The sequence below is a fragment of the Cibotium barometz genome, chromosome 38 (genome assembly GCF_041138505.1).
Source record: "Cibotium barometz isolate CiBa-2024 chromosome 38, ASM4113850v1, whole genome shotgun sequence".
In the NCBI taxonomy this organism is placed as follows: Eukaryota; Viridiplantae; Streptophyta; class Polypodiopsida; order Cyatheales; family Cibotiaceae; genus Cibotium; species Cibotium barometz.
In genome coordinates, this window is record NC_141083.1 from 32,934,227 (window position 1) to 32,942,758 (window position 8,532).

General features: G+C 44.1%; 1 pseudogene across 1 annotated transcript; it reads left to right on the top strand.

Annotated features, from left to right (window-relative positions):
* The first annotated feature begins 4,634 nt into the window (after window positions 1-4,634).
* On the top strand, window positions 4,635-8,218 carry LOC147616623 (pentatricopeptide repeat-containing protein At2g27610-like; annotated as a pseudogene). Its single transcript, XR_015262519.1, has 2 exons — window positions 4,635-4,814; window positions 4,891-8,218. The product of XR_015262519.1 is annotated as a pentatricopeptide repeat-containing protein At2g27610-like (transcript).
* Window positions 8,219-8,532: the final 314 nt, after the last annotated feature.

Consider the following 8,532-nt stretch of genomic DNA (forward strand, 5'->3'; position numbering starts at 1 on the left):
ACTTCTATTGGATATTTTCCAAGTTTTATATGGACTCATCAGGTTCTACCTAGATCACTTGTGTCTGGGGGTTTATTATTGAGTGCTACACACATGTGTTTCACTTTCTTACTTTGGAGTTTTATTTGAACAACACAACGTTCATATACTTCGGATTGATGAGTTGGCCACCAATTTTAATGCTTCTTTTGGCATGATTTATGTCCATTAGATGTTATGCATTGATTTTTATGATCAACTATGGTGTTTATGGATTCAAGGAGCTTCTATGCTTTTATCCATGGTTTTATAAGGATCTTTTGATCTTTTGAATAATTACATGTGCTTTGAAGGTAGCATTTGCCTTCGTTTTTTGCACATAATTTTGGAGTATATTTCTTATACTCTTGCATATTTTCCAACTCGGATACCTAGTTACTTATATATCTAGGTGAGTTATTTTTCTACCCTAACTTTATTGTGTTTTGGGTAGTTATCATTAGAAAGGCGCCAATAATACAATTTCTTTTCTAATGATGTACTCAGAAGGAGTTATTCCTTGATGTAGTCTCTCAAGTATATAGAGACAGGTTTAGTATGTGAAAGTCTCGATAAGGCCATCTTATTCCTTTTACACGGGAATTTATTCATATTTTCATAGACGGCATACTAGGGAGTTTCAAATTGTTAAGGTATGTATGGGTGGTATCATGGTGGTATGGGACGCTAGTGATCCCTCACATATATTATCTTATTGGATAATTTGGGCTCAAGATTGTTGCTTTGCTTACATCACTTAGCATGTTGACCTCAACATTCAAAGACAATCTTATTTTCTAAAATTCACTAGAAGTTATAGTGTGGGCATTCTCTAGATAAACTTCTTTTATCTATAGCCTGCATGTTATGAGATGAGGGCAATCTCATCGGCATTTTCACTTGTTGAAATCTCTTTCTTTAGAGTTCAAACAAGTTTATCTTGTTGTGTTCGGATAAGGAAATTTGGATTCTTCCTTTATTGGCATTTCTTTCTTTAATTCCGTACTTTAGGTGATTTACACAATCAACCTGATAGGTTTACGAATGGACATATGTGTCTCATCGAGACGTTGATGACTCTCTATGTTGATATGGGTAACTCGAGACGTCGATTATTCCATATGCAGATGTGGGTATGTCGGGGTGCCGATGAATCCCTGGTTTCTGCTGTTATAATGCCATGCTTTCCTACTTTATTCCAAATGTTTTACAATGAGGAAGTTACATTGAATGTGAATTGCTCTGATCATCTGCAGTCTGATGGGCAAACAGAGTGTATGAATCAGATTATAGTGTATATGCTTTGTGCATATGTCTCTAGAAAATTATCATATTGGGAAAATATCTTCCAATGATGGAATTTGCCTATAACAGTTTTAAATATACAGCTATTGGTTTTTAGTCCGTGCATACTTATGTATGGGTATCAACCCAGGGCACCTATTGATGTCGGTCTTAAGGACATCGAGCTTGATGCATCGAGGGATTTCTTGCGAGATATGCAAGAAATTCTGATCGAAGCTCGGGATTCTATCAGGAGGGCTCATGATAGGGCACGGTTTTATGCTGATAGGGGACACTCATCTCGGTCTTTTGAACCAGGAGCGTTGGTTTATTTTAATGTTCTTAAAGATTCTCAGATTTTGTCAATGGAAAAATGCTCAAATTTATCTCCTAGATTATGTGGTCCATTTCGAGTTATATATCGGATTGACACGGTTGCGTATGAACTAAAACTACCTCCAATTGTTAGAGTTCATCCAGTCTTTCATATCGATAGATTGAAAGGAAAACTGGGAGGTGAGGATGACACAGTTACTCCTCAAGAACTCGTTGAAGTCGATGAATTATCCTATGTTCCACATGAACCTGATAAGGTACTTGAATTCAGGGAAAGGAAACTTTGTAGTTGACTAATCCCTGAGGTTAAAATAAGGTGGAAAGATAGGGAAATTGAGAATTCGACTTGGGAGTCGGTTGAGATTGTTCAGCGCAGTTCTCCTTCTTTTCATTGCAAGAGTGCAATGTTTTGAGAGAGGGGAAGTATGTTATATGTACATTATGTGTGCTATGTTATATACACATTATGTGTGCATATACTAGGAGGCTAACCCACATTAGGCTTGTGAGCATGGGAGCATGGGAACAAGCTCTAGTGGAGCATGGGTTAGGACTAACCTTAAGGGTTAAGGTTAGGGTCAGGCATCCAAGGGTCACACATGAGGAATGGAAAGTCAAGAGTCACTTGAGGGCCCTCCTATATAATAGGGGCATGGGGCACACTCAAGGGGGCTTAGAGCTTGAGAGCTTGGAGGCTTATGCTATGGTCTCTTGTGTAGAGATCCATATCTACTCATCTACCATTTCACACTTTAGCTACATGCTATTGGATGGTGTTATACCTCTTGATGGTATGGGACATCAAGGTAGAGGTATGCTGTATTTCATTTATTATTCATGTGTGCATCCCTTGGGCTCGGGGGTGGTTGGGTGGTTGAGTTTATGCCTGTTTTATGCATGTTTATGCATAACAATTATCTAGAGAGATCTTAGGGTTTTAACACCACTCCTAACACCGATAGTTAAGAAACCTCAAGCAACCTGGTCAAACTAATGAGCGGTGCTTTTTTTTGCATTTGGTGGTATTGTTAACGCTAGGGTCAGAACCTACAGACCTTGCCCTCGTCTGCACCATATGTAGATTTCTAACCACTTTATTCCTTCAAGGGGTGTGAGAATACGAGGTTTTGTTGAATCTGCCACGCCCTTGCCTTTGTCATCACGGACATCCGTGGATGCAATAGCCTCCAAGACTTTCCCTTTATCCCGTGGATGTGCAGAAGGGCCAGCTACGTCTTTACCTACATTTGTGATGTCTGTAAGCCCTTGAGGATGGCGAGGTGCCAACCCACCAACCCCAACCCAACCCAACCTCACAACACAGAGCCTATGATAGTCAAACAGACCCAACCCCTGCCCACAACACAGAGCCTACGACCCAACAGTGAGTTCCCAAGCCTAGAGCCCCCACACAGGTGCCCTTTTATTGCCCCAACCAACATCGCATTGCACCCACGACCCTACCTAAGCCATATGCGCCCTCACGAGGCCAACGTACATAAATTACAAGAACAAGAAAGAATAATTAAGATTAATCTATAGAAAGAACAAGCTTAATCAAGATTAGAAGCATTTTAATCAAGATTAGAAGCATTCTAATCAAGATTAGAATGCTGCTTAATCAAGATTAGCAGCATTCTAATCAAATCAGGTTCTCATCAAAATAAGCATTAATAATTAAACAAATCGAACCAACAACAACTAATCAGAGACCATTATAGACCACCACATCAACAACTAATGAGAGACTATCACAGACCACCACATATGCGGATGCTTTGAGCAACACGCAGGAAGAAAGGAGCGACCCACATCTCACCTCAGCAGCGCCGCAGAGAAGGTGCACAGGAGACGCCCATGACCAAGGCGCCCCCCTAGAATGAAAAGACCAGCACGTATGAAGAAAGGAGTAGAGGACGCCCATGCAACGTAGGAGCGAGCACCCTTGCATGAAGAAAGGAGCAACACCCCCTTAATTGCCACCCAGCCCCCATGCAACGTCCCTTGCATGAAGAAAGGAGCAACACCCCCTTAATTGCCACCCAGCCCCCATGCATGGACACCGCCCCAAAAATTTCACACATGCTAAATCGTACCTAACACCCATTTAGCCTTATAAACCTTACATTAATTAAGCATTAAACAAGATTAGCAGGGTTCTCATCAAATCGGACCAGTAACTAAACAACAACTAAACAAATTAAACTAAACAAGCATTAATTAGCAACTAAACAATAACTAATCAAGGTTCTCATCAAATCAAACCAGCAACAACAGAACATCATAGATGACTCAACACGCGGACGCTCTAAGCAACACGCAGGAAGAAAGGAGCAACTGCATCTCACCTCAGTAGAGCAGAGGAGGTGCACAACAGGAGACGTCCACGACCGAGTTGCCCCACGCAACACGTATTAGAGGAGGTGCATAGGATGCCTGCATCTCCCCTCAACAGCAGAGGAGGTGCACCTAGAACGAAAGGACCAGCACGCATGAAAAAAGGAGCAGAGGACACCCACGACCGAGCTGCCCCATGCAATGCACGAGCGAGGCGCACCTAGAACGAAAGGACCAACACGCATGAAGAAAAGAGCAGAGCACGCCCATGACCGAGCCACCCCATGCACCCCCTTAATTGCCACCTAGCCCCATGCATACACATTGTCCCAAAAATTTCACATATGTAAAATCCTACCTAACACCCATTTAGCCTTATAAACCTTTTAGCCATAGCCTTGGGGGCCCTTCGTATTAAAAAGGGCATATTCCATAAAAATTAATAAAAAAATATTCTAGAGAAGCCTATTTTATAAACCTTTTAGTCTTAGCCTTGGGGCCGTCGTTTTAAAAAGGGCATATTCCATAGAAATTAAAAAAATGTTTAGGGGGAGGCATATCACATAGGGGTAGCAAAACATCATCGTGCAAATTAATTAAAAGTGATGAAATAAGACCTCGGAAAAGTAACGAGTTTTTTTTTGGGGGGGAGGGGGGGAGCGGGGGGGGGGGGGGTTTGTTTGTTTTGTTTTTTTTCGTTGGTGCATTTTCCTGGCGTTCCACTCTGGAGAAAAGGACTTCGTCTTGGTTCCCTCCCTATGGCATGTAGAGACATGGACTTCTTATGGAAGGAGTACTTCAGGAATCCCTCCCAATGGTGGGACAATCGAACCAGCAAGGTAAGCACTGTTTAACAATTACATGAGAGTACACGAAAACCTATTGGCTTTCCTGAGTTATTGTTTTGCATCACAGAGAAGCCCAAGATCCCCAGACTTCAAACATAAAATGACAAAGGAGTCGCTGTGGATGGACGGGTGGTGCAATCCATCCCTGGTCCAAGAGGAGCTCAGAAGAAGAGGACTGCAACGAGAGTTCTGTGTGACTAAGCGGATGACGAAGGCCAAGGAAATCCACCACAAAGCACGACAAGGAGATAGCAACAGCAACCACCGGGAGTTTCAAGAGGATACTGCTCTTGTAGCCTTACTGAAGGCTTGTGCCAAGCAAAAAGACCTGTGCAAAGGCAGCAGAATACATGCTGATATTCTCAAAAGGGGGTTGCTTGAAAAGAACATTTATGTAGGCACTGCCCTACTCAATATGTATGCCAAATGTGGTGCACTTGCAAAAGCACAAGAAGTGTTTGATGAGCTTCCAGTTCGGGATGTAATCTCCTGGAGTGCCCTGATCGCAGGATATGCCCAACACGGGCATGGTGATGAGGCTCTGAACTGCTTTGGACGGATGCAAGAGGAGGGCCTCTCCCCGGATGCAGTCACCTTTATTTGCATCTTGAAAGCCTGTGGCAGCATAGGAGCAGCTGAGAAGGGTATGGAGATACATGCTGAGGTTGTCAGGCAGGGCTTATTGAAAAAAGATATCGTGCTTGGCACTGCGTTGGTGGATATGTACGCCAAATGTGGTGCACTTGCAAAAGCGCAAGAAGTGTTTGACAAGCTTCAAGTTCGGGATGTAGTCTCCTGGAGTGCTCTGATCGCAGGATATGCCCAACACGGGCTTGGTGATGAGGCTCTGAACTGCTTTGGACGGATGCGAGAGGAGGGTCTCTCCCCAGACGCAGTCACCTTTAGTTGCATCTTGAAAGCGTGTGGTAGCATAGGAGCAGCTGAGAAGGGCAAAGAGATACATGCTGAGGTTGTCAAGCAGGGCTTATTGGAAAAAGATATTGTGCTTGGCAATGCGTTGGTGGATATGTATGCCAAATGTGGTGCACTTGCAAAAGTGAAAGAAGTGTTTGACGAGCTTCCAGTTCGGGATGTTTTCTCCTGGAATGCGCTAATCGCAGGATATGCCCAACATGGGCATGGTGATGAGGCTCTGAACTGCTATGGACGGATGCGAGAGGAGGGTCTCACCCCAGACGCAGCTACCTTTACTTGCATGTTGAAAGCCTGCGGCAGCATAGGAGCAGCTGAGAAAGGCAAAGGGGTACATGCTGAGGTTGTCAGGCAGGGCTTATTGGACAAAGATATTGTGCTTGGCACTGCGTTGGTGGATATGTATGCCAAATGTGGTGCACTTGCAAAAGCGCATGAAGTGTTTGACGAGCTTCCAGTTCGCAGTGTGGTCTCTTGGAGTGCCCTAATTGCAGGATATGCCAAACATGGGCATAGTGATGAGGCTCTGAACTGCTTTGGACAGATGCGAGAGGAGGGTCTCTCTCCAAATGCAGTCACTTTTATTTGCATCTTGAAAGCCTGCGGCAGCATAGGAGCAGCTGAGAAGGGCAAAGAGGTACATGCTGAGGTTGTCAGGCAGGGTTTATTGGAAAAAGATATTGTGCTTGGCACTGCGTTGGTGGATATGTATGCCAAATGTGGTGCACTTGCAAAAGCGCAGGAAGTATTTGACGAGCTTCCAGTTCAAGATGTAGTCTCTTGGAATGCGCTAGTCGCAGGATACGCCGAACATGGCCATGGTGTTGAGGCTCTGAACTGCTTTGGACGGATGCAACAGGAGGGTCTCGCCCCAGATGCAGTTACCTTTACTTGCATGTTGAAAGCCTGTGGCAGCATAGGAGCAGTTGAGAAGGGCAAAGAGGTACATGCTGAGGTTGTCAGGCAGGGCTTATTGGAAAAAGAGATTGTGCTTGGCACTGCGTTGGTGGATATGTATGCCAAATGTGGTGCACTTGCAAAAGCGCAAGAAGTGTTTGACGAGCTTCCAGTTTGGGATGTAGTCTCCTGGAGTGCCCTAGTTGCAGGATATGCCGAACACGGGTATGGTGATGAGGCTCTGAACTGCTTTGGACGGATGTGAGCGGAGGGTCTCTCCCCAAATCGAGTCACCTTTATTTGCATCTTGAAAGCCTGCGGCAGCATAGGAGCAGCTGAGAAGGGCAAAGAGGTACATGCTGAGGTCGTCAGGCAGGGCTTATTGGAAAAAGATATTGTGCTTGGCACTGCATTGGTGGATATGTATGCCAAATGTGGTGCACTTGCAAAAGCGCAAGAAATATTTGACGAGCTTCCAGTTCGGGATGTAGTCTCCTGGAATGCACTAATCGCAGGATATGCCCAGCTTGGAAATGTTGAAACTGTTTTTTACTCATTCAACAAAATGATAGAAGAAGGTATAGAGCCAGATCTGGTCACGTTTGTTGTTTTGCTTACCGCGTGCAGTCACACAGGTCTAGTGGATGAGGGGCAAATGTACTTTGAGACTATGAGCACAGTCCATTGCATCGTCCCAACTCTAGAGCACCACACTTGCATGGTTGATCTTTTCAGCCGTGCAGGGCACTTCGACAAGGCAATTGGAGTGATTGAGAAGATGCCACCTTCTGATTGTCTTCATCTTTGGTCTGCTCTGTTGGGTGCTTGTCGAAAATGGGGAAATGTGAAGCTTGGAAGATTGGCCTTTGAACATGCAGTACAATTGGATGAAAAGGATGCTGCAGCATATGTCTGCATGAGTAATATATATGCAGCTGCTGGCATGCGAGAGGAAGCGGACAAGGTTGAAGCTATGAGAATGGAAAATAGTGCATGGAAGATGCCAGGACGTTGTTGGTGGACTGATGCAAGTGGAAATGTACATTCGTTTATTGTCGGGGATGACAGTCATCCCCAAGGCAAAAATATCTATACGAAACTAAAAGACATTGGTAAAAAAATATCGCAGGAAGGCTATTCCCCAGGTTTGCATTGGGTGTCACAAGACATTTCAGATGATGCAAACGAAGATGCGCTATGCAGGCATAGTGAGAAGTTGGCCATCGCATGTGCCCTCATCAATACACCTGAAGGGACACCTATATGTGTTACGAAGAACATGCGGGTTTGTGGTGACTGCCATTTTGCTACATCACTTATATCAAAAGTGGAGCAGCGCAAAATTCAGGTCAAAGATGCAAACCGCATTCACATTTTCGAGGATGGAAAGTGTACTTGTGAGGAATATTGGTGATGGTAGTGCAACTGCCTAGACTTCTCTTTATTTCACTCCAAATGTTGTTGCTAGACTTCTGAGGACTGAACTCTTGAGTATGCTGAAGTGAAGCATTTGTTCTCTTTTAGCCTTTTTGCAATTCGATGATATATAGCATTTCTAGGACTCTAGAGGTGAGTTGTGCAGCAACTATTTTTTTGGCTTTCTCTTTATTGTGTTGTATTGTTTCGTACTGTTGTTTTAATCAAGAGTCTTCCACAATCATTGATGTTTTAGAAGTACCTGTCAGAATACGCAGCGGAGATGATGACCAGATCTGGGAACACGAGCAAAAACGCAGGCAGAAAAACAGCACAAGAGAGAGAGAGAGATATAGGCGTGTAACTCTGCTCTGATATACACAAGAAGATCCCGAATATGATACAAAAGAGTGGTATGGGGCTGGGGGCCTATATATATGCCCCCACATGTGCAGTCGGCCTG